We start from the raw sequence: 27,667 nt of genomic DNA, 5'->3' as shown, positions 1-27,667 counted from the left end.
TGTCCCCTTGTCATAAGGGTTCAAGGTACAACTAGCAAGGATCCCGCAGCTTTATTTTGTGCTCTAGAACTTCGTTCCTAGGGAACCTCTTCCGTGGCTATGAGCTCATCGACCCCGTAACGACTGATTTGAAAGATGAAAGCATGTTTGTTAATGCATGTTAACACGCCAGTTCCCATTTTGATCCCATTTGTTTTGAATTAAAGGTTCTCTGGCCATATGCACTAGCGCATTGAAAGTTTATTCGGAAAAAATACTAGACTCTAGAACATATCTTTACTAAACCTGAAGGAAGCCCTTTATAAACAAAAGAAACATAGATGTTTCTAATCGTCAAATCTCCATGAAAAATATTGCGAATTCCAATGAAGGAAGGTGACCTAACAAGGGTCACCTGTCAAACAAAATGATATAAAGCTTGTTTCTTGCTACCATAGCGCAAAAACTGGAATCGTAACGAATGATTGGGTAAGACCTATGAGGACTAGGGAAGCTGAGTGGTTACCAACTTGATTTGTTTATGCCTATTAAAGAACCTTTTGAAGCTAATTCACGGAAAACTATGCGAAACATGCGAAATAACCGGTATATGGAGCGAAAGCGACCAGTGAAAATACGTCGGTTTTTTACTCATGTAAATGAACTGTTTCTTGGCAACTTATATAACTTTTTGAGAGTCTTATTTCGGTTATGGTAGACCAATCAGTTTCCTGTCTGACCGCCAATCCGGAACCGCTCATGACGGTTTCCCGTCGTATGGCTCCATGCATCCGGGAAAAAATGACCAAATGCAGGCTCTTCTTTTTCCTTTCAAAAATGGCGATGTCTATATAGCAATTGCCGCCTGTAGGTTATTTGATTGGTTTTGACTTGTCAACGGCATAAGTTAAGTTAATCTATTTCCACTCATAGTGTCCATTGGCCGTAAAACAAAGAAACACTAAGCACATCGTATACTTTGTGCTTGGAGTTTGACCTAAAAAAAAGGGCTTTGGCCCTTGTCCCTATTCCAGAGATTTCGTCTATCCATCGATATGACTCGCCTATAAAGTTTAATGTTAGCCGAGGGATGGGAGATGGTTTAAACGAAAAGCGATTTTTAAATAGGCCAAAATCCTTGTTGTTTCCAGCCACAAAATCATCTACTTTTTAATCTTTAGTCCATTATAAAGCGTTTGTCAGTCTATTGGCATGGCCATTGGTTACTTACTTTGCCCTTTTGATCATTAAGTTGCCCTAATAGCGCCATAGCAAGATCGACTTGGCATGATTAAGTTTTGATTTTGCTCTCGTTTTGTTTGAAAATCATATGGGCTTCTAGCAAAGCCACATCTTTTATTCCATTTGCACTTGTCGGCAAATTAGATCATATATTTTATTTGTAACAAAGCAGGTGCTCTCTGTGATCTAGAGGCAAGGTATTAGCAGTTCTTTGTCTCTCCTTATCTGCGCACCTTATTTTTATGTGCTAGGGCTTCTTTCGCAATCGGATGCAGGAACATTTTGGCATATCCTAATTATGACTTTAGGGCTTTCGCGTATTGTCCCTTCCTTTTCCTGTCCACCCTATGATTAGCTTTTTTGGGCGCAATCCCAAGAGTGTACAGGGTTCCCCAATTCCAGAACTCCATATCTTTTGCATCGGGCCGTAAGGCTTCTGCTCTACGTCGGAGGTGCGTTCGAAAAACGAAAAGAAACAAACAATCCCTTTTCCTTGGCCTCTGTTCCATGTTATGAACGCAGGAGCCAAAATATTGTCCTGTTTTCTTGTCTCGACGCTTCATATGCTAGGGCTGTGGTTCCCTGTTATCTGTTTTAGCTTGGTTTAGCCTTCGGGGTTGTAATATGGAAATTGAGTATTCATCGTGCATGGGAATACCTGAGTTCATAAAACGGAAATAAGTTTAATGATTACTAAGCGCACCCTTGCTTGAGATTAAAAACTCCCTACTTTCGCCAGGTTCCGAATCTCTTGATTGCCCAGCTTTATGCCTTTGGATGCCATTCTCGTAGTTAACATATGAACATGCTGTTACCCTGTCTTCAAGGGAGGAGGACTTTCACCTTCATGAAGACCTAGTTCGCTCATTCCGCCATCCGAGTTTGGATGAATGGGAGACGAGCGCACAGATGTGACCTGAAGTTGGTTTTGCGCTGTGAACAGGTCGCACTATCCGATCAGAAAGGGTTATATCTTGACAAATGGCTTTATAGGGCATTCGTTTTGGTTCATGTTTAGCATAAAGCTTTCATGGTTTTTGATCCCATATGTTCTTGTTAGATGCCCATATGATTTTCTTTAATAAAATATGACTTAACCTTGACGTACAATTTAAGCTTTTTTCGCAACCCTTCCATTTGCCTCTTCCATATCTGAACAATTTGGTACGTTTTGAGTGTGGCGCTTAAAGCAAGTCCCTATTCGAATCCTAAAAAACTCATATTCATGGCATTGACATTTACTTTTATAATGTCCCCTAGAAGCATATGAAATCATGTGCGTAAGCACAAAAAGCTCAGGACCAAAGGTTTGCTTTGTATGAACTAGCTTATTTGCAAACGAGGCTTACTTTTGTGCACGGAATTTTCTTTTTGGGTTTGCTTGCGAGATTCATTACATTTGTTGCTTCAGCTTATTTTTCTTTTCGTAAAGAAACAAAATCGGCAAAACCAACAAACAGAGAGCTTTAAGGCTGCCTGTGAAAAAGAAGGCAAGCGAAGCCGTCCTATGCGAATGTTTATTTTAATGACAGTAAAGCCTTCCACAAACGAGACTTTCCAAAGCAATTTGCAACTCTCTGGCCTAAAGGAGGCCCATGAGCTAAGGGTTGGGATAAGGATAGTTATTTGGACTGAAAGACGAGAGCCGGGTGGCCATCAATATATTTTCAATTTACTTTGCCTTAGTACCTAACTTACGGGTAGCTGGATTAAGGAATGGGCCATTTAGAATTGCCGAAGAAAGTCAAAAGTCTAATGACTATTTCCTTGCATTCGGATGGACTTAATGATTTACTGCCTTAATTAATTGGTTTAGCTAAGACAACTAAAGGCCTGTGACATATCATATAGTGAAGAACCATTGACTTTGCTTAAATGAGTTTTTTAACCTGACCAGGTTAAACTTTTAACTAAACGCAAAAATATCTCGTTTTAGCCATTACGGGTCCGAATGGTTTGAGCCTCCAAAGCCGCTCCGACTGGATAAGAAAATAGCCTAATGTCTAAGGGTAGTAGAAAATTAAAAGATAGCGAAGTTATCATCTATTTAGAGACGAGCGAAGAGCAGAAATGATATAAGGGCAACGCAAGACATTCCGCTTGCACGGTGTTTGTTATTTTAAAAATGGTAGTTTCGTTTGTGCGAGTTGTTTGATATATTTTTATATCGTTTAAGATTTAATCATTCTTTAATGCTCAAACAATTAAAATTGCATGGGAAGGAGGATTTATGAAGTTCTTGCCAATATCAGATCTTAAGGATCTATTGTTTCGACTAGAAAGTTTATTTGGCAAATCGACCTAAAATATCATAGTTTCTTTTTTGTGCTGTTTTGTAGATATAATTGAAACTTAATATCAGTGTTTAGGCATTTTAGTTATTCTTAAACTCATTAATCCTCATATGATTTAATATGGCTAAAGAAAAAAAATAAATTTCCATACAGGGGTTCCGGATTAGCTTAATTGGTAGAGCAATGGACTGTTAATCCATAGGCTGTAAGTTCGAATCTTGCATCCGGAGTTTAAAAAGAAATAAGCAAAATAGGGATGGGATTTAATTAATGAGAGCTAGTCTGCGCTTTTACGTTTTCTAAGTGCTCTGATTTCATATCCTGGATAACGGGAATGTATCTTTTTCTTAATATATGTTGTCCTATTTTATCGGCAAATGTTAAAGCTCCGATTATTGGCTTATCTTGGCAAGGATTTAACCTAACGCATATATGATAAGCACTTTCACTGTATATACATTTAAATACAATAGTATGTTAATTACTTTAGTTTGCGTGGTAAGACCGTTTAGTTGATTTAATTGTCTGCAATGTAATAGAGGTGTTCATGGGTTTGAATGTTATTTTATTTGCTAGGCTTTTTTCAATATGCAAATTAAGCTTTCTGTTTGATGGCCTTGCCATATGGGGCTTATGGCATGATCTGTGGGGTAAAGGATTGAGTTTTCATATCTGCTGTTCTCTTTTAATGCTTGCCTTGTTTGTTGGGCGAATAAATGATAGGTTTGTTTGCTTTGCTATCGTTTAGTTTTTGGCTTTTTGTAATTAACAAGATGTAGTAAAAGAATCGGTTAAGCTTCTATCCCTGCTCTAAGTACAATCCATTTGTTATTTGGTGAATTTAGGAGCAAATGAGTTATTTTTTAATTGTTTATTGATTTATTAATTGTTGGATCGGCGCTGAAAATAAGCAGTTTCCGCTGCGCAGAAAGAAACTTTATGGGCTAGCTTGAATTTCCGTACATGACAGTTTGCTGCCTGGAAGGAAAAGCGTGATGGCTTGTAATTTGTCAAAGATGCACGGCGCACTGCTTAAGAGTATTTTAGTGAAACTAGAGATAAGAAAATTAGCACTATCATTATGAGAAATACGGATACGGGAACTTACTATAGGTAAAGAATCACGAGTTTTTCTTTGATTTTTCCTTTCGCAAACAAAAATAAATAAGATTTGGCTGATGTGATAATGATATTCACTACTACTTCAAACGCACCAAGGTAGACATCATAGTCAGCATTCATAGATAGGAAAAACTGATTAATTCCGGGATGGATAATAGTTGGTAGATCCCACCCGCCTAAGTAAAGAACCGTTACAAATAGCGACGAAACCAAGAGATTTGGGTAGGAACCGACATAAAATAATCCGAATTTTATTCCTGAATATTCGGTTTGATAACCTGCTACTGATTCTTCCTCCGCTTCTGGCAAATCAAATGGCAATCTTTCGCACTCGGCTAACGAAGAAATGAAGAAAGCTATGAAACCTATAGGTTGGCGCCGTTCCATCCAAATATACCATACTTGGATTGGTTGTCGACTATATCAACTGTACTTAGACTTCCAGATAAGGATAGTCGACAGTTTGGTTGTATTTTACCGTCTCTGATTCGAAACCGTACATGAAGCGTTGTATTCATACGGCTCCTCATTGGTTATTTCAGAGGGAACCCATGCTCGATATTTTAATAGCACAGTGGAATTGCATAGAAAGTTCCAATCTGAACCAACGGGATTCCGTTCGCCACAAAGAATGATTGCTTCTGGATCCATCTCAACCTTCTCAGTTTTCTTTTCAATACAAAAAGAAAATATATTTCTTAATAAACCTTTTTTCATACATATTTCTACCAGTCGATGTTCACTAACAACTTTTTGTTTAGTTAGAGATATAGAAAAAGGTTGAATAGAAAACAGAGTCAGCTTAACAAAGAGATGTTAAGTATCATTTATTTGATTTGTATCCAAAAATGAATGAAAAGATTGTCAGAAGGATTATTTCGTCCTAGATAATCATAATATGAGTGGATAAAAAGATGCTCGAGATTGGGATTTCAAATTGGGTACTCCTCAGTTATTCCTACCCTAACTGAGTTCCCATCCAAAAAAAAAGGGGGGTCAATTTCTTTTTAGATCATTCTGATGGCAAAGATAAAGGATTTTTATACCAAGGGCTAAAGTAGTTTGGAAATAAGAATACATGCAAAAAAGCTAGAAAAGGGCATGCTACAGAAACATGGTTAATTCTGTTCAGTTAAGGAGTCACTAAGCATATTATATGAAAGTTATCTCTGTTGATTGAGATGAGGCAACTTTTTTACGAATCAAAGTCTCCTTAGGCAGCCGACAACCTACAGTTATCTTTACATTCCTGTGTTCGTTGATAGAACAAATAACTGTATGCTATTTTGTTTTCCGTCAGCTGAGATTGCTTGTTTGCTGAATCAAAGCACCCATCGTATAAAAAATATTGCCTATTCCTTCGAAGATAAAAGACTAAACGACATACCAGTCGGCAGCATTCCAGATCCTCTGGAATGAGAACCATAGGTGATACCGGATAAATCTAGTTAGACGTTTTTCTTGCGGATGATCGAAAGACTCATGGTATCTGCTATATTTAACAATATTTTCAAAAAAAAAATGTAACAACCAACAAAAGCCTATTTTGTTTTTTTATAGCAGCAGAAAAAGAGTCCAGATGTTTGCTTAATTTCAGCGAATTATACCCAATGCGATGCGCAGGTTCTGAGCCTATAGGTCTCTCACATTTCATTTGATGCGAAATGGAGTGGATTATCGTCTAGTGAATTTATTATTTGAGGCAGGACATATCACAAGATTTCCACAAAAAACACATAGCCGCGATTTTAGCGATTGATCTGCTTCGCGAAAGCTAAGGCTAGATAGCGGCACTTGCATCTATAAAGCTTAGTCCATCCTTTCAAGAAACCCTGTTACCAATCTAAAGCAAGTTGTTGGGGTAAAGAGCCGTATGCGCGGTGACGTGCTTGTATGGTTCGGAGAGAACTCAATGTACACCGACGGATTGGTGGAATAGTTTAACTCTTTATCCCAAATATGCTTCTCTAGGAGCATTATGATCTGCTGCTTAAATGGTTTCTTATGAAGTATCTATTGGTCCTATTATCATTACTGTACTAATTTGTGTAGGTTTTTGTAATTTAAGTGAGATTGTTATGGCGTAAGAGCAGATATGGTTTCGTATTCTCTTGTTTCCTGTATCGATTATGTTTTTTATTTCCTGTCTAGTAGAAATCAATCGAGCCCCATTTGATTCACCAGAAGCAGAGGCTGAACCAGTAGCTGGCTACAACGTGGAATATTCTTTAATGGGGTTTGTTTTATTTTCTTTAGGAGAATATGCTAATATGATTTTAATGAGGTGCGGAGCTTCGCATCTGACATTCGTTAGGCTTTCGCTTTTCGCAAAAGCCAGCGTCTTCTCAAGCAAGGGCCTTATGCAGTAAACCCTTTTGGGCGACGGTTTGAACACAAATAGATTCCGCAAAGCTTTCAAAAGGAAATAGCCTAGTGTGTAAGCACAGCCATGAAGCGCGAACCCGTTTAATGAGCTATCTAGGATTGAAGAGATATCCCAAGTAATTAACCTTATATTCTTTTCCAAATCTATACTATTGAATGCCCATATGGATAAGTGTGCTCTTAAGCTCGAACCCCGAAAAGGTTACCGTAATGAATCTCTTATCGTTTCCGGGTGCGGATACACTTGCACGGATTACAGTTGACGGCTACGAAAACGGCAGGAAAAGAGACAGTACCTGACGTCTAGGGATGAATGTAAACCCATTGGACAGGGATAATCATTTTGGTTCCAGAAAAAAAGATTCACTGGCAATAGTTCACATTTATAAAAAGGCCACAAAACACTATAAGTTACTGAAATGACAGCGAAGCATGCGCTCATGTGTTTGAAACGATTGCAGGCCAAATAGAGCTAATGGTATCTTATGGGCAAATCGGGCCTAGACTATTTAACTTTACCTTCTGTAAGGAATTTGCAAAGACTTGTTTTTTGCTTGAAGGAGATCTCTGCTAAATAAATAAAAAACAAAATACTAAAAAGTGCCCATCATTGGGTATTTCATTTGAGCCCGCAGCGGCATAGATGGCATTGCTTATTTGTAAAGGATCGTTTTCTTTTGGGTGAGGCCAAAACCATAAATCTTTATGCCGATGACTCTTCCAGACCCTTTTAGTTTTGTTTTTTTTAAGCAAGCTTTGTATGGTTGTCAGCAAACTTCAAAGTTTGCGTTGTCTTTCTTATGCCATATATTAGCTAAGTGGTCTAAAGGACTGTGAAGGGAGGCCGATAGATGAAGAAAGTATAGAATTATTTGCTTATCTGTTGCGGCAACTAGATTCTAGTGTTTTTTTTAATCGAGTAGGCCCCTCAATTTGATTTGGTTTCTTTGAGACAGGCTCAAAATGAAGCGCCTATAGCAAGTAATTTTCTTAGTTCACTTTTTGTTGTTATTTCATTTTGAGCTGGCGGGAAGAGAAGTTCTAGATCCTCTCCTGGATGCTCCATACAGGCTCTAAGTCTTACAAGGCAGCCTGAACTTACAATCAATTCCGGCCGTCAATCATCATCAAGACATCCATGCGAGACGGATTGGATTTGACATTGCGTTAATTTGCCGGCTTTTTCTTTTTGGAACGGAGCCGTATGATGTGAAAATGTCATGTACGGTTTTTTGAGAAAGGCCCAAAGGCCTTATTGTATTGGGCCTTTGGTCATAGAGCCACGCCTTTACTCTTCTAGTTTATGTACATTGCTTTTTTTGGGGGGTTGGCCATTTATTTCAAACATTCCTAGTTTTTAGGGGACTTCGGGCACAATCTGGTTCAGTATAAAGGTCATTTTATTTCCGTTTGTACATATACGGGTTTGTGCAGCATTTTTACGATATTGTTATGATTAATTAATGAGACTTGGACGGAAAATCTTCTTGCCTCTTTCATTGGCTTGGGTAGTTTTTATATCTGGTGTTCTAGTAGCTCTTGATTGGCCACCTCAATGAATGGGTTTAACGTTATATCGTGGTGTTGAATTTCACAGTGGGGTTTCGGTCGGAAAGAAACAACGTCCAAACCCCATCGATGTAAACTATGAAAAACAAAAAATATTGAGCGCTTTGCTTGAAAAAGAAATGGAAATGTACATAATACGATAGGCGATATGCGGTTTTTTAAGTCCATTTCCTTTACCCTGGCTTAGCAAATGTTCCTTTCAAGGCAACAGCTATCTGCTAAGTTAGATTCAAGCGACAAGGCAAGCAGTTTTGATACGAATTCTTAATTAAAGGAGGGCTGCTTTCTGTCAGTATCATCGTGTCGAATATTATGTGACAAAATCAGAGTAATCTCTGATTGTTTCCACAACGTTTATTTGGCTTTTTTTAAACACTCAATTTGCTTAGCCGATTAAGGCAAGGCGCAGTCAATGGGTTGTTGCGCACTTCGTTTTGCTAGCTTTAGTTTTCAATTTTATTATGAAGCCTTTGTTGACTATAACTTAAAACCTTCTTACTTTAACCCGAAACTAATATAATAATGAAATAGACAAACATGAAAAACAGAACCTAAAGACATGTAACCAATAATGCACGAAATAATTGCAGCATGTGATGCTAAAGAATGTTGAAAATTGATTAATTTTATGTCTTCAATCAGAAGCGCTTTAATGAAACTTCCTTCAGTTAATACAGTTCACTTTCTACCTTTTTCCATGTAAAGAAATCGGATTCGGACCTTTACCTTTAAAAAAAAGTGCGCTTTAGCATTTAGCTTGATTAACGAAACTTCGACTGTTGGTTTGGTGGTGACAAAATCTTTGTCTTTAAAGCGCTTTGAATCGAGCCTTTTTTCACTATGCCTGGCTTGTCAGATTATTCTATATAGAATGGCTAATCAGGCAATCATGAGCATAGCTTGGCTTGTAACAAAGCCAGTTACCATATACTAGCCAAGGCACAAAAATTGATAATATGTGGTTTGGTTGGAGAATTACCGTAAATATCCTTTCATGGCAAATGGAATGAAATAAAGCAATGTCAACTAAATACCTTTTATTATTTACACAAGTTACTCAATTTGGATCTCTTTTTTGTGATAGAAGCGAAAGCACATGAAAACTATGAATGTTCTGAAAAGAAAAGTCCAATATTCCGCACCAAAGGACCTTTATGATATAATTATTATATGTGGGCAACAATTAAGAAGTTTATATCCATTTCACGCTTTTGAGATAAAATTATGCCGAAATCGCTATAAGATCGATTAATTCTTTCAAAATAGATGAAATATTTTATATCCGAAACAATCGTAGAAGAACTGAGGATTCGTGGCTTTTGGATACTGATATGCTTTAGTTTGATATGGTTTATGTTTTATCTGTTTCCGGAAGAGCTTATTTTTTTACTGGCCAAACCTTTGCTTTATTTAGACTTGTTTTTTATTTGTACACAATTAATGGAGGCATTAAGTACATATGTAATTATATCTTTAATATCACGTCCTTATTTTGTATCTTTTTGTTCGATTCATTAAATCTGGTGCTCTTTGATTTCTAGTTGTTACGAGAGCGGGAGAGAATTTTATAGAAAATTGCTCTACTTAAATGCTTTCTGTCTTTTTTTATCTCCTCTCGTTACTTTTGTCCGGGTAGTTTTTAGTGTTCGGCACTTTTTTTACTGCTTAACCACCATATTTATTGATTTGCTGACAACTAAGTTGTAATCTAAGATTTCTGACTACGCAATGCCAACCGTTTGTACCTTGTTGATTCCATTTATGTGCCCTTAAGCCCTGATAATAGTGATTGCTTTGTTAGGATCAAATGTTATTTCCTTGAGGAGCTGTCCAAATCATCGTCATATTTTAAAAGTCTGTTTGTCGTTTGTAGTGGCTCCGTTTACACTTCCAGATATTCGGTGTTTATTTGCAATCTGTTTACTTTCCTATGTTTCAATAGAGTTGACCCTCTTTGCAGCCTTAATGATAGCGGTTTGTGAGAAGTAATTATCTGGGCCCTTGTAAAGGAACTGGTTTGTTAATCATAGCCTTAGCCAGGCCATTTCTTTTGCTTATATTGAGAAATTTTAGCTAAACGGAAGAATTTGTCATAGCGAACAAGCAAATTCGCGCGCGACAACTAGCCATGCATTCATACAGTCTAAAGTTAATAAGATATCTATGGTTGCAATTTACGTCTAATTAAGCTATGATAAAAATATTAATATATCAAGCTTAGCAGCATCGCGAAAGAATATTTTTATGCATGTTATCTCTGCTTTGCCTTGATAAGTAACTCCTCAAGGCTGGATGTGGGATTGCAGTTTAGGGGTGTGAAATATTGAATGAAACAGGGCCCAAAGGCTATAGCCCGGAAACTCGATAAACGTCAGAAACGACTGTCTCTTGTGTTGAGACAAACTCTTTTAATTCATCACGGCTTACAGTCCACTAGAATAATTTGCCATTATTCCATTGATTCCCATCCATATAGGAAATATTTATCTTTTATTTATCAATCCCTCTTCGTTCATGTTTCCCATGATAGGTTTCGTATTACTTTTAGTCCATTTGGCGGTTTCGAATGGAGGACACTTGGTACTGAATGCTTGGTAATTTTTAGTGGAGATGATCTACGAATTTGTGCCTAATTTGGTGAACGAATAGATTAGTGGTGCCCCGAAACAGCAGTTCTTTTCATTGATTTCCGTCACTTTTACCTTTTTACTATTCTGTAACTTGTAAGGTATAATATCCTATAGTTTTACGGTAACTAGTCATTTTATTATTACTTTGGGTCCTTTATTTTCTTTTCCCTTTGGAATCATCGTAGTAGGGTCCTAAACACATGGGCTTCATTTTTTCAGCTTTTCACCACCGCCGGGAGTACCTTTGCTGTTAGTACTTTTTCTAGTATTTTTGGAGCTAATCCCTTATTGTCCCTGTGCATTAAGCTTAGGAATATGTTTATTTGTCAATATGATGGCGGGTTACAGTTTGGTCAAGATCCTAAGTGGCTTTGCTTGGACCATGTTATCTATGAGAGGCATTTTTTTATTAGCACATTTCGCCCCTCTTTTGATCGTATTTGCATTAATTGGTTTAGAACCAGGCGTAGCTATTTCATAGGCTTATGTTTTTATAATTCTGATTTGTATTTATTTGAACGATGCAATAAACCTTTATTAAATGACCCTTAAATCGGTTTGGTTTAATCACCAAGCCGATCATGTCAAAAACGGTTTAAGCGTCGTGTTAAGCAAGAAAGAAGAATAAAAAGTTTGGCAGTTTGTCCAGCTGACCTTCTTTCCCAAATGCAATTTGTTACCTAAACGTTATCACACAGGCAGATCGTTAGCCAAAAGGCTACTAAAATAACTAAAAAAACAAAAGCAACACAGCGTTGTTTTTTCAGTTCCAATAATCTTATCTGTTAATTTTGCGTGGTTTTCTTTATAGAAATTATGGCAGTATTGCCTCAGTTACTAAGCCTATAAAAGTGCCCTTTTCTACAATAAGCACCTATCTTAATCATAACAGTATGATCTTCTGAGATTATGCAAGTATCCGTATTTTCTATTAGTTTCCAAAGTTTGCGGTATATTTGTTTAACGTTTATAACCTGTTGTCTTTTTTCATTATACTATAAAGTCAAGATTGCCTGCAGTTGACTAATATGTTTAATCATAGCCATGATCTGGAGACCGGCAGACCTTAGCCGGTATGATAGCGGTTAAAGACATTAGGTGTCTGCCCGGCTTCATTACCGTACCGTCAACCATTAGGCTTGAATTGCTTTCTGAGAACTTGCATACTAAGCCAAAGTGCAGGCACTTATTTTTGTCAGTGCATGCCATTTAGTACTATATGCTATCAGCAAACGATACAAACAGTTATAAATATCAAAAACAGACCTTATGTTGACGGCCAATTGTCAATAAAAGTTATTGGAATGTGTGCTGTTAGCCTCTTTTTTTTTTTAGACTAAAGTGAACGAAACGGAAATCAATCGGCCATGTATGAGAAAGGGAGAAGGTAGAAAATATTATTCCAGAAAGGAGAAGAGAGTCATTTTTTAGGGATTACTGGATACAGGCGCACATTTAGGCTATCGGAAACCTTTCGTGCCATTTTATTAAAAATGTTTATATGGCTTTAGGCACGGAAGAGCTATTGTGGATTTGTAGAAAACATTTTTATCCTTAAGGATTGCTCGTAATGCGCTTGGATCCATTACCTGTAAAGATGGCCATTTATTGTTAATGAATACTGATTCTTTATATAACGACATGATAAAGAGAGTGGCGGGAAAGACTAATTCAAGTTGTATCAATTCCAAATGGATCGGTGGTTTCTCAACCAATTGGACACATATGAGACGTGAAGAACGCCCGCATTCCAGTCCACGTTTCTTAAAGATGTAGAAATGCTTTGAAGGATTGATAACACGCGAAATCCCAGATAGTTTAGTTGTACTGAATGTACGTAAAGATTTTATAGCTATATCCGAAGCCAATCGATCGTGAATCTCTATTGTATCTCTGATAGATTCCATCTCTCCGGAGGAATTGCATAAATTAGTTACTTATCCTATTTCCGTAAATAGTGATTCCGTATGGTTTACAAATCCATTCCGTTAATCGATTACGAAAACAATCATTCATTCGAAAAAAGCCCAAAGACCAGCTAGAAAGGCTCGAAAACCCACCGATAAAGCCATTCAGATTCGCATAAAAGCCAATAGGCCTTAAACAATCAAATATTAATAGCCTGTCCATGTTGTTTTTAATTGAAATCGCTAAAGTTGCTATCAAATTGCATAGTATTACTGCTTTTTAAGAGACAAGGATAATCCAGGCTTCACTAGACCCAAAGGTTTTGATGAAATGCTTTTGCTGCACGAGTACCGCCTGGAATGATATCGGATACGTTATGTCATTTTCTTGAGAGCATTAAGATCAAGAAATTTATGCGATTTGATCGCTAGACTTAATTGCAAAAAAAAAACATTTATTTGACATTATAGGATTAATGGAATCATGACTGATTATTTAACTAAGACCTTATTGGAATTTGCTTTTGTATCAGTTTTATTTTTTCGAATGGAAGTTTCTATGTCATGTGGGAACTCTCCGATTGTATCTTTGCAGCTAATATTTTCTATTGTATGGCTACGTCAATTCAGACGATTGGCCCATGAAACGAAGCCGGGGAAAGGGTTTTTTTGACATAAGTTCTAATAGAAAAGCCGGGAAGGCGTCAATTAACAGATATTGGCTACCTGCTGATGTGGTGAATGGAGAAAGCGTTAATTGGCTTGATCTGACATAACAAACATTTGCATTTTGCTGCCTGCTCTATACCTCTAAGCCAACTGTCTTAGGGGATGTAAAGTGCAGGAATATACGAAATTTCATTAAGGACATAGCTGGGATAATGGCAAATAGAAAGTTTCAAATTAAACGCTAATATGATATAAGTTTGCCTTTTGTTCCTTATTTTAGGCCACTTATCTGCGATAGTTTTGTTTGAGCCAGTTTATGGGCATTTTAATGCTGATTGAGAATTCTGTCGGCAGATAATTTATTTGTAGCCATTGATTACGCGTGGGAAAATAGCTCAGTTGGTTAGAGTGCTGGTTTGTCATATCAGAAGCCGCGGGTTCGATTCCCGTTTTTCTCGAATCAATAGGGCATGGGCGGTCTAGTCTTCCGCATGAAATTTGCTGCAGCAGGTTGCGGGTCCATCGGTAACCAAACGGAACCAAGCCGTACGACTTGTAAGTATCCTTTGCTGGTGTGTGATCTGAATCGCTCCTCCGTTCACCCCCAAGGAAGTGTAATATAGGTAGTACCAATAGATCCACTTTGCACATTCCATTCTATCAGGTTTTTCCACCATAAAGTTTATGATAGTTGCATCCTTATCCCCAAGTCCAGAATACCAGTTGTCCAGGGGTCTAACAACCAGTTCCATCACTGTTCCCCCGGAAACACACCGAACCGCTTAGCATACCTATCGCTATGCTCAGGCTCGGAAGTAATTCTGTTTCAGATGCAGAGCGGATGGGTGGGATCCTTTTATCTTTGATCTAGTATTTTTTCCGCTTTCTTCACCTGCGCCAACATTTTTAGATCTAATCATTAACCATGTACGTTAATAAGTTTCAGTCAATAGAACTATGTTCATACATCCTAATGTGCCAGTTATTTCATTTGCGGGGAACCAGAAAATCCTGGAAACAACGAGAATAGCCATCACGCTTTTGCCATATCATGGTGCGGCTTCGGACGGAAGTAAAGGCAAACAGTCGGGCGCCAATAGTGCTGCAATGGATAGGATGATCTTTGCAACTTTGGGAGGCGATAAAGTAAGGTAAATAAGTGGAAACGAGAGTACGGATAGATTGTAATGCTCCCGGATACACGTTGGAAAAACCAGTAAAGCTGGCCTTATTTGCAAATACACATTGTAAAAACCTGGCCTTATTATTGTTTATTTGCCGGCATTATTCCTGCTTATTTTAGGCCTTATTTTCCGATTGTCGGATACACTAAGGAAAAACCGTTAGTTTTTGCAGAACCGTGAGGATTCAAGTCCCTCTATCCTCAGTGAATAGTATAGGGGCAAAAGTCACAAAATTTCTGGTTTGTAAGAGTTCGTTAGGAAAGAGTATCTGTTCCGGACAAGGAAAAGAAAAGTGGATCTCAATAAGCAACCTTTTTCTATTCAAAAGCTTGCTTATTGAGAAAAAGTCATATGTCGAAGTCATAGATACGGATAGTTGCTATGTTTTTGCTTGGCCGGGATAACAACATAACAAGGAAACTTGATTTTTGGCCACCGTAACCTAAAAGTGATATTGATTAGCTTATGATCCTGTTAGCAGACAATGCTTGATGAATAGCAAAAATAACAAAATATTTTACAAGCACCTTTTTTTTACAAACCATCATAAATATCACAAACATCGCTTGGAATAAAAGACCAAACAAGAATAAGGGAAAGCAAAATGGACTTCGCCTCATTATTCCCCGGTGTGATCCGTTGGTCTTGTAAAATAGCCAGCGCTATTATATTAGTAATGTAAACTCCAATCAAAGGCAAAAAGAAATCGTCAAGACCTCCTGCCAATAGCTGAAATATTCAGCTGACTTTCAAGCCTTAGCAAAGGAATGGCTGCCCTTAGAGCTGTAGAAGCAGAAGGCTTGAAGCGCAAGATGAAAAATGAATGAGTGTAAGCTTCGTGGCCTGACAATTAACAGTGCTGATTATACTTAAGGACTCGTCATCATAGCAGCGGGAGAGAGCAGGGCAACGACAGATTGGGGATCGCCATTGAGCCTTTTTGAACGTCCGAAAAGGGTAAGTTATTGATAGCTTTGTCTAAGATAGGCCATCTACGCTCGCCGCGCTCCCCACGGAGTATGGCTCGCGTCCAGACTTTCGGTTGGGAAACGGAGTAACTTTCAAAAGCTCCCCCAAAGGAGGGCCGGCCAAGCCGTATGTTTTTGAAAATGGGATTTTTCCTTAAGCTTTAAAGCCGACGCGGAAACCCATTAATTTTTAATAATGTAGTAGATAATGATAAATCGTATATAATAAATGTAATGTGTGTTAGAGCATGTATCATTTCGATTACGTATTGAATTGACCTTTCTACATAACTTAAGACAAGCCTAACCTTGTGTCATGATTAAATAGGAAAGGGCTCGATACAATGGGAAGAGCCGTATGAGGCCATCAGTTTCATGTACGGTTCGGAAGCCAGGCTTATGTAATAATGCTGAAGCCTAGGATAACTGCATAGTTTCAGTTCTATTTCGTTGCGCGAAGGCGCCCTATGATATTCGGTGAACCCGTTAAAATACGAAAACATAAGTTATGATGGAAGCAGGAATCTAATTAAACTATTACACTTGCGTAATATGGTTTTGGCGAATGCAGGACTCAAAAGCCCCAAAGTGGAAGAGCCAAAAATTATTTTGTCAAAGCCACATAAACCCAATATTATTTTGCTAAAACCATTAGACAGGAAAATGGTTTGGATTGAATTGACCAAGATTTGGCGTGATCGTGAAAAGGTCAAGGGGTTGATTCTCAATCTGATGAAGGGCGGATATACTGTAGCTATCGCGGGGTTCATAGTTTTTTTTTCTAGGAGTCTTTTTTGCAAAAGTAAAAATAGCAAAGTACAAAGGAATAAAAGATTCCCTAGAAATCTAAAAGTCAAATCCCATATGAATAGGAACAGAAATGCAATATTAAACAAAAAAAATGACACATTTCGCAGGAATAGAACATTCAGAATTCTAAATATGAACCCAATAAAACGTAACATTGTAATAAGAGAGATTCATAACGTATCAATCAATTCCGTTCAAGTGCGTCAGGGCAGTAAAGTTTTTTGAAATCCTGGACTGGGCAGTGCCGGCGAGAAGTGTGCTTTGGTCTAAATCCAAGCAACCCGGGAGAGTGGCTGAGTGGTTAAAAGCGACAGACTGTAAATCTGTTGGAAACCCTTCTTCGCAGGTTCAAATCCTGCCTCTCCTAATAAAGTATTTGAACCTTTTCTTTATTCTTAAATAGCTTTCTTGCATTTAATGGGTGTTGGGACAGACCCAAGCACTAGATAAGATTTGAATGCTTAAATAGCATTTTTCGAAAGGAGTTTAAGCGAGTTCGTCGCAAACCATTTATTCCCAATCAAGGGCGCCTTTCCTCCATTCGATGAGAAAACCAATAGTCAAAATCCAAACAAATAGCATCATAGACCAAAATCCATACTAACCTATCTTTTCTAAAAAAACTGCCCAAGGAAATAAAAAAGTTACTTCTAAATCGAAAATAATAAATAGAAAAAGGACCAAATAAAATCATATATCAAATCGACTTCTAGCATCACTAAAGAGATCGAACCCACGCTCGTAAGCTGACAATTTTTCTGGATCTGCCGTTTTTTTACCTGTAAATGTAAAAGAAACCATGATTAGGATAAAAGAAAGTAGCAAACTGAAGATAAAACAAATTGCAATAGGTGCAAACTCATCCATCGTTAAATACTTAAACAGAAAAGGATAAAAATCCACCACAGACGGCTCTAACGTACTACAAATGCTAGGCCATATATAGATTAGCTGCTGTATGCAAGCATCAGACGTTTGTTGGGTATCTCTTAATAAAGGCAGTAGCTGTTTGACTGTCTGCGGATAATAATTATCCCCCATTTCATGGTATTTACGAATGCATAAATTGGCTTTCCTTACAAATCCAGTAAAAGGTTCACCATAAGGGGAACCCTTGGATAAATAATCTCTTAGATTAGGTAATATTACCTGATGTAATTCATTTAAGGGTCTCGCCAAAGCTTCCCTTCCCGTGCTGTTATCGTTTTCAGTAAGGTATATAATATGATTAAGATGAGCGTCGAAAGAGTTCTTCAATGTCTGATATTCTCTCAAATTTCTAAGCAATGGATCCATATTTTCAATTTTTCTTTAAAATACTTAGGTATAGCAAAGACTTACTTAAGCTCTGCGGTCTGTTTCTGATGTTTATGGATATTCTTTGAATAATTTAAGAAATACAACAAATAATTTATATCAAATAGAAGAAAGAATTGATAATAATTTCTTAAAATTTATTAAGGATATCTGATCGTGTATCAAGAGGTAAATCTATTGAAAATATAGATGTTCCAGAAATGGTTAATAATGTAATCAAGAAAGACCATTTTTATTTGAGTCTATAGAAACAAATACAGTATCTACTCAAACTGAAAATATTCAATTAGATAATATTAATTGAATATATCCTTATTCAAAGCCAGTTCTCGTAACCTTTATTCAAAGCCAGTTCTTGTATCCTTATTTAAAGCCAGTTCTCGTAACCTTTATTCAAAGCCAGTTTTGACCAAAATATTCACCTTATCTTACAAAATTGATGTCAAATGACCTTTTTATTAAAAAAAAGAAATATGGCCAGATGGGTTTAGAGCGAATTTTTTTTTTACAACAAAGATTGCTATGGCGCAACCCGTTTGGATTGGCCGAATAGGTTCTTATTAATCGATTGTTATTATACAAGAATTCTTGTATCGCTCATGCAGATCTTCCATCTACCGGAAACCAAAGGATTCATTGCTTTTCCTTTTTTGTCGAACTTGTATAAACACAACCCTATTTGCACCTATCAGTTACGAACTTGCTATTGTTATGAAAGACAACCCCTAGGCTCAGTCACAGCAACGAGTACCGAACCGTCGTTCCCACGGCTACAGTACCAGGAGTTGCTGCTGAGCCAGCCCGTTCAAAACAGTACTTCTGTCTAGCAGAAACTATTAGCGACATCCCTAGAACAGTATTCGTATCGTGAACCAATGGCCACTTTTCCGGTCGAAGGAAATGCCTAATAAATAGTCAAATACTGCACTCTTTAGCTACTGTACTCCGGAAACAAAGTAAGGGAAAGCCCCGTACGTCAAGAGCTGCACTGCTATGAATCAAAGACTGTCTGCTCGCCGTTTCCGGCCAGTATTGCGGGTTCAATGGCTTTATACGAATTAGCTGTTTTTGACCCATCCGATCCCCAGAAATGGAAATTGTTAATACTGGCACTGTACCTTAAGTGGGAGATGGAATAGCCCGCATTCATGGTTCGAACAAAGTAATGGCTGGAGAATTGGTAGAATCTGAAGATGGTACAGTAGGCATCGCTTTGAATTTAGAATCTGATAATGTTGGCTAAGTACTGATGGGCGATGGTTCGACCATACAGGAAGGGGGTTCCGTAAAAGCAACGGGAAAAATTGCGCAAATACCAGTTAGTAATTCTTTCTTAGGCCTTTAAGCCAGTAAATGCTTTGGCCCAACCGATCGATGGAAAGGGTCAAATCCCAGCTTCTGAGTCTAGATCAATTGAGTCTCCCGCACCATATGGGAATTATTTCAAGACGTTCCGGTGGCGGAAAACGACCCGAATCTGCAGGAATTCGGGAAGGTTGAAGCAATGGCCAAACCTCCTTGAGGCTACAGCAATAACGTCATAAGCAATGACACTTAACTAAAGCACTTTATCCTCGCTTTCCACCTTTTATCTAGGGTTAGGAGGATCACGCGCCATAATGCCGGATCTCCATCTTTCTTTGTTGGTTGCTCTCCAGTCGCAGAATTATGAATAGTTTCACTAAAAATAAGTTTATTGGCTTGAAAAAAAAAATGAACCAATCCTTTAGCCTGGCAACCTGTACTATTTTTGCTGCCTCCAGCAACCTGTTGCAACTAACTTCATATTCAGGATGAAACAAGACAATTATGCCAGATAGTAAGGAATTACAAGTTTTCTGCACTAGAAAAAGCTAATAAATGGACTCGACCCATTATATATTTTTCCAGTAGTCATTTTAGGGACGTTTGCATGTACTGTGGGTCTTGCGGTTCCGGAACCATCAATGATTGGTGAACCAGCAAATCCTTTTGCGACTCCATTGGAAATATTACCCGAATGGTACTTTTTCCCTGTCTTTCAAATACTTCGTACAGTTCCCAATAAATTATTGGGGGTCCTCTTAATGGCGTCCGTACCGGCGGGCTCGTTGACCGTTCCTTTCATAGAAAATGTAAATAGGTTCCAAAATCCGTTTCGACGCCCTAAAATCTTAACCACGAAGGCACCCGCTTGCCCAAAATAAAATGAATTAGCCGGATTGCTGCTTTATGACACTTGCTAGACCTATAAAAAATGTTATGATCTCCAGACCTATAAAAAATATTATGATCGCAGAAAACAAACATAATCAATGCGATATAGCCAGTCTTTGCTATGGCATGCGATAAGCCATATTCGCGATCAGCTGCATTGTCTGGCCTGGCAAAGCAATATGCAGCGATGGCAAGCGATTGGCGCGTAGGCCTTTTAGATAGAAAGTAACGAAAACATGCAGAGACAGGAATCAGCCAAAGAGTGCGGGAGATTGATTGCAATACTTATCAGTCAAATAGTTAGAAAGTTGGCCTGCTATGATTTAACGGTGCTAACCAAGTGGAAGAGCCGTCACTCTTAGGATAAGAGTGACTCTGTGGGATAACAAGCTGATCAAAACATCTTAGGGAAGGTTTAGCACCTCGATGCTGAAAGCCATAATCAATGCGCTAATGCCTTTTAGTTAGCGTGCTATGATAATATATATTTATTAATCTGGTTGTTTTTTTTTACCATTATCTTTGTCCCTGCAATCATGATCATTAACCGGATTATGCGGTTTCTTTTGTTTGCATTTCTTATAGCTATTATTTGAATTAGTATCTTGGAGTGAATTGCAAGTTTGTTGCTTAAATTGGCTTTTATCTAAAGCTTTTATTTTTTCAGCAAATATTCTTTGGTGGTTAAAGTATTTTGTAAAGTTAAGAAAGATCCGTAACCATATTTCTTTTTCAATAATGCAAATGCAAAAACGGGCTCAATAAGAATCTGTTTTTCTGGAGTTCCAAAGGCTAGCATGACATCGTTATGTACGTAAAGACCTAGAGTGTGGAAACCTAGAAATAAGCTAGCCCAACTTAAATGGGATATTATTGCTTCTTTATGCTCCAACATTCTTGACAATACATTGTCTTTGTTTTGTTCCGGATCATAATCCCTAATGAAGAATATGGCCCCTACCATGATAAACCCAGCAATATATTGGTGATGGGTATAAAGTGGGTGGTAAAATCTTGTGCTATAAAAGCATAAGCAGGTAAGGCGAATCCAAACAGCAAACAAAGCACAACTATGATTCGTTTATAGGATTTGAACCCGGTTCGAAGCCATTCCTTTGACACCTTAAACTGGCAAATTCTACCGTGGAATACGCAATCACGAAGGGTAGGATAAAGCTAAACATCCCTTTGATAGCTAGGTCGCGGGTCTGCTGCCTAACGGCCTCTAGTCTTCGCTTATCCACAAAATACCGTACAGGAAAGGTTGTTATGCGGGTAGGGAAGAAAAGCAAGGAACGGACGACTTGGGGGACAAAGTAAAGATAAAGGGATTGGATGATTTTTCTCTGAAATTTTTATTCATACCCACATGCCGGATAGTAACAATTTTAGGGAATTTATCTTATCCTTAAACTTATTAACCGATCTTTTAAATGGGCGTAGGTTTGCTTGCATAGGACTAGCGGGTATGTCTAACTCTGATCAATTTATACTTTCTTTCGAAGATTCTGTTATTAAAATAGCAGTTTCTATGCTTAAAGCTTATTCGAATCCCAGTCTTCCTCCAGCTCTAAACGCTCTTTACATACTCTGTCATAATGAAGAAAAGGAAAAAAAGAAAGAAGGTCTATTAAATAGAATAGTAATGGAGACTATATGGGACTTAAGTCCCGATTCTAATGAAAGTCAATAAATTCTAGGGAACATTCGATGCTTTCTGGGATTAGGAAAAACTTTCATTTATCGGTAAGAGCCCCAGTTTTTTAGATAAATAAAGTAAATTATCTAAAGCTAAAACGACGAAATAACTATCTATGATCAAAAATGAATGCCCAGTCGGGGCTGTATGATTTGAAATAGGTTAAATGCTATTATTACGATTACTATCATGGCTAGATGACTTTTTGTGCTTAAGTAGCCCATGTTTTCTGTACTCGATTAGCATTCGGTAGATCATCCAACTCTAAGCAATATAAGTTATTGGTGGGGATTTGGTTCGTTAGCTGGTTTTTGTTTGGTCATTTAAGTCATTAGTGGTGTTTTTTTAGCTATGCATTATACACCTCATGTTGATTTAGCTTTCAACAGCGTAGAACAAACTGCCAAACTTTTTATTCTTCTTTCTTGCTTAACACGACGCTTAAACCGTTTTTGACATGATCGGCTTGGTGATTAAACCAAACCGATTTAAGGGTCATTTAATAAGAATTTATTGTATCACTTATAGGTTAATTTAAACGAATCTTCCGTGTTGCACTAAGTTACTCACGGAAGTATGCATACATTCTGAAAACGTTTCGAGGTAAACACCCATCCAAATAGGTAGAGTCAGAAATCCGGCGTTGAAACTGTAAGCTTAGTTCAATGGGACGAAATGAAAACATTCTCCTTGCTTACCTTAAATACGTAACCTAATAAAATGCTCTCCAAACCGGGCCAGATAGTTTCCTTTCACTCGGCTCACTCACCTAAACTCCCGTCGCCATGAGTTTAGATACCCGAACCGCAATTAAATGGATTTCAGCTCTTCGTATGAAGGTCTCTATACAGTAAAAGTAGAGAAGTGGCTTTTGCTTTGAACTGGTTAGATTTCGTAAAACATCCGATTGTTGTTCTATTTATTGCTTTCATCCATTTGGATTTGGAGTCAATGCGATGATATCATTTAAGTGTGCAACGCCCATTCATGATGATTCATCGATGTCTATTGATTTAGGCTCTTTCTCCGTTACCCTACACAAATGGAACTTACACAGATCAAAGCCTTTGGTCCCCGACCCTAATAGCAAATCACCGTAAAAATACCTAAATTACCTGCCCTTTCATAACTAGACCTTTAGAATTGCATATAGCGTACTTGCTTATAGGAGACATCAAAAGTATGCTTTATCTAGCTTGCGTACAGAATGACGTATAGAAATTATGAAAAAATTTCGTAGCTTACCATACAATTTCAAATAAGCCCCTATGGTCTATACGGAAATGAGGCCTCTGTACTCCTTAAGAACACTGTTTTGAAAAGGTTTGGTTTTGAGAATGCGGCTCTATCCTTTAACGGAGGCTAAGCGGCCCTTAAGTTTTATATAATCAATAAAGGCTTTGCTGTATTTCATTTAGCCGTCACCTCAGTTATTGACGAGATGTTTGGTTTTGGTTGGGTTTAAAAAGATACTATGAGTCCTCTGTTCTAAATTTCCGAATCTACGGTTATCTAGTTTGCCGGTGCTACCAAAAACTCCAATGCTTACGTTATTGACGTAAGATCTTGAACTCAAATGAGTCATATTAAAGAAACCAGTTGTGCTTCCAGCATTGACTTCATATCGAAGTTGAGAACTCATTATGCCCTGCCATAAATGCGTGAAGTCTATATCATGGTAAAGATAACGCTGTGATATAACCAATTGCTTAACTATTGGACCAGACCAGGCGCGTTTAAGTCATTGCCTTATTTAAGTTTGCCTTCGTGAGTTAACCACTCGACTGTTTCTTGGAGACACGGTTAGAGAGGAAATGGTTAGCAGCCCTGTCCTTTTTTTTTGCAACAAGCTATGTTTCCCATTGAGGTAAGTTGCTTTCGTTTCATCGCGAGCACCTACAACGTAGTAATTAAATCGTTTAATCATATATTTATTGGGCAGTATAACGGCCACCTCTCCACAAACAAAGGGTAAAAACATAAATTCTTCTCTCCTATTCAAATCGGAAAATTTATGTAAATATTTAGATCTTAGACCCCCAAAAACTACACAATTATATAGCCAAAGGGAATAGGCTGCGCCTAAAACCATTCCAAGTGCTGCCAATGTAGCCACAAAGCTATTTTTCTAAAAAGCTCCCAATGGAATAAGAAATTCGCCAATGAAGCTGCTAGTACCAAGTAGGCTCATATTGGCTAAAGTAAAAAATGATGGGATGATAGAAAGATTGAGCATAGTACTTACTAAACCTCCGTAATATCTGACAAGTCAAGTCTTATATCGATCATATAGAGCACCAACACATAAAAAAAGAGCTAAAAAGACCAATCCATGACTCGGCATAAGTAAAATGCTACCTTCAATTCCCTGTACGTTTAATAGAGTGAAATACTCTCCTTAAATCAATCAAGGTCATTCGATTCCTCCCCAAACCGTACAGAATCGTTGCCCATCATACGGCTTTTTAACCCCATTTCATTTATCAGCTGATGTGTTTTGCCTTTAATTGCTGTTAGTATCTAGAATTAGTTGCCAGGCAGATAATATTTTATATGCATGTAAAGTTACTTGTTTTGCACTTATAGTTAGCATGTATTCGTTTTAATCTGTCGCAGTCCCTGGGAACGCATGACAGGGCTTTTAGCTTTCCTCCATCTTTGCCTTTCCAGCCCATTATGCATTAGCATTATTTAACAGCCGCAATGTGTTGATGATACATTGGTATATTGATAATATGTAATTTCTGTAAGGCTTGCTAAGATCATGATCTTTAGTCCTACCGAATAAAGATCCTGATTGTCTTTTTTCACCCAAATCTGGCCACATATATTTACGTGATATTTACAATATATGGAACAATAGAGAGGCAATCTGAAATACATTTCTGGCGTATCTTTACCATTATGACAGATCTTAAAGGCTTGCTTACCAGATTCTATTGATTTGCGCATTAATTTATCTCCTAGGCAAAATCATTCGACTCAGGAGATGGCTGAGTCTAAATTCATATAAAGCTAGACAAAAAAGAAGTTTCTAGTCTATGTTTCAAAATAAAAATTTCCTGACTTCTTTTCTCAGAAAATGTAAGGTCAGCGATTAGGCTTTTTCTCTTTGCACGCATATGTGAATTTTCTACTTCAGATGAAACCTAAAAAATAATTCATATGCAGCCGCATCATATACTGGAAAGCATTGTCTTAAACAATAGACTAGCTAAACTTACTATCTTTTGGTGTAAGATTAGGTGCTTGTAACCATATGTTTTGGTTCAGTAAGTTACAAGCCCATGTCATGTTAAGAGTAAATGGTTCCACAGACAACATCACTATTATGAAGGCCAGAAACTTAAATATTCACACTAATATTGTATTGAGCCCATTCTGTATGATGGCAAACAAAAAATTTGTACATAGGGGTATGGAGTAATATCCGCAAGGATCATACGGATATATGGGCCCCTTTCCTTCCACTGAATGTTCCAGCGCTTTCCGTCTACATGGCTCCTTAATGAAAGTTAGGCAGGTACTATGGGCTTCTGATTTCCAGCCATACGCCCTTCGCGAAGCGAATGAAGACTGATAGTGTTTGAAACGTCATACATAAGGTATCCTTTTAAATTTAGGCAAAGCAATCAAAGGTTGATAAAAAAAAACACATAGCCTTTGAAATACTAACGCACAATAAAGTTAGACCGTTTGCTTGCTTGCATGCAGGTCGGCAGCCAAAATAATTACTTTATTTGCAAGGGTTCGCAGTTTAGCCAGATCTCGCCTTTGTCACCTATAGGCTGTGACGTCTAGAGTCGTTGTTCATACATTTTCTTTGTCTTCGATAAAATGAGTCCTTTACTCTCCCACTCGTTATGGCCTTAGCACCTAGTCTCGATGGCTGATGGGAAATATAGTGGTTTATATGTTCTTGTTTTCTTGCGTATACCGGACACGTGTTTTGGAAAGTATTGTTTTGGAAGTGACTTTAATTTGCCTGTCTAGGCTCAACTCGCTTAACGTTGGCGGACTTGCTTGATTTGATTAAACAATCTGAAAAGATGTCGGGGATATTAAGAAATGTCTTAAAGCATGTTATAAGACTCAAATCTAAGTATGGGCAACGCCATGCATCTTTATGAGGCTTCCATCAATTCAGCGAAGGTAAAAAGTGAACTGAGAAAACCGTCTCTTTTCCGAGCTTCAGTAAATGAACAATCATCTGGTTGCTTAGTGAGCCACGTGCTTTACGCTTTTTTTCTTCGCAGACAAAGCAGCTTAAAATGAACCCATATCGCTAACATCTTTGTTCATTTTGCTTTAATTTTCGATTCTCATTGCGTAAAACCAACTAATAAAGTGTTACACATATTCGCTTATAAAACTAGCAAAGTCTCCTTAGCTGATCTTTCATCTTTAATAGCAAAACAATAAAGTCAAACAAGCTGGCCCCGCATCCTATGCAAATACTTCATTGCCAGATTATATCAAGCTGCTTTTACAACATGCTATGTTCTCTATTTTATTGTTAGAAGGTTGATAAGTTGCACGCTCGGAACACAAAAATTAATTGAATATGTTCATAATTATAGGTAACTATTAGGCCGCCCGACTAAACATACCAATAGTCACGAAATTCATATAAGCTACCGAGGAGTAGGCAATAATCTTTTTTAGATCGATTTGTCTTATGGTAGTTAAGGACGTATATATGACTGCAATCATGCTTAAGGTATAAAGGAAAGGAGTGAAATAAAGCGTCGCTTCAGGAAACATGGGTATGGAGAATCTTAATAAACCATAGGTTCCCAATTTTAAAAGAATTCCTGCCAAGATTACAGATCCAGCTGTAAGTGCCTCTACATAAGCCTCAAATAACCAAATATGAACTGGTACCACAGGCACTTTTATAGCAAAAGAGACGAAAAGGGCAAGCCGTAACAAAATTTAACATCATTCACTAAATCCTGTAGTTAATAATACATGTGAATCAGTAGTTCCTGCCTGGAAAAAAATCAATAAAATAGCTAGAAACATAAAGACGGATCCAAATAGAGTATATAAAAAAAACTAATATACCGCTCATATCTTTCTTTATCTAAAACCCCATACTCCTATAATAATGGGAGAGTCAAAAATAGGCCCCTTATTTTACTTTAGGAAATAGGCCAAAAAAAGGCTCCGATAAGTACCCAATCCCTGCTCAAAGAACCATACGTGATACTTTCGCATCATATGGCTCCGTTTTAAGATAGCAAATGACCCGGCTCTTGTTAATTGCCCGTGATAACCGCTCTTGGTCTTGAAATTGAATCCATTGTCATGATTCTATTTTTTTCCGTTTTTAGGCTCACCCTAGCAAGCATTTCTCAGGCCTTTTATCTAAACCTAAAATAGAATGGGTTAATGAGTACATCATATTATATCATATATGTGTTTTCTTGTTTTGCTTGTAAGCTTTTTTTGGATATCTGGCCAGAAACCAATCAATTTTAGATGCATGGGTTTTCTGTCCGCCTGCCGGCAAGTTAGATCATAAACCTTGCCTAATTTTCCCTTAAAAGGGAAGCCCTTTTACTGTTTTGCTAGCCATATACATGAAGCTTTTACGAATTTTGTTCATCATGTTGTAAAAGACAAAGGTTCATAGGAAAGTAATTTTGTTTTCTGAAATTAATATATTAAAGCGCGGTTGATGTGAATTGCTC

At 37.7% G+C, this 27,667-nt stretch overlaps 3 non-coding genes across 3 annotated transcripts; all 3 read left to right on the top strand.

The window, feature by feature from the left end:
• The first annotated feature begins 3,672 nt into the window (after positions 1–3,672).
• On the top strand, positions 3,673–3,745 carry TRNAN-GUU (transfer RNA asparagine (anticodon GUU)). Its single transcript has one exon. It is a non-coding gene; the product is annotated as a tRNA-Asn (tRNA).
• A 10,436-nt stretch (positions 3,746–14,181) lies between these two features.
• Positions 14,182–14,255, top strand: TRNAD-GUC (transfer RNA aspartic acid (anticodon GUC)). Its single transcript has one exon. It is a non-coding gene; the product is annotated as a tRNA-Asp (tRNA).
• A 2,787-nt stretch (positions 14,256–17,042) lies between these two features.
• On the top strand, positions 17,043–17,126 carry TRNAY-GUA (transfer RNA tyrosine (anticodon GUA)). Its single transcript has one exon. It is a non-coding gene; the product is annotated as a tRNA-Tyr (tRNA).
• Positions 17,127–27,667: the final 10,541 nt, after the last annotated feature.

Source organism: Lygodium microphyllum, unplaced genomic scaffold, assembly GCF_053477565.2.
Source record: "Lygodium microphyllum isolate KBCC unplaced genomic scaffold, Lygodium_microphyllum_v1.1.10 scaffold_42, whole genome shotgun sequence".
In the NCBI taxonomy this organism is placed as follows: Eukaryota; Viridiplantae; Streptophyta; class Polypodiopsida; order Schizaeales; family Lygodiaceae; genus Lygodium; species Lygodium microphyllum.
Note: the sequence above shows the minus strand (reverse complement) of the source record. Positions and strands in the feature narration are given on the sequence as shown.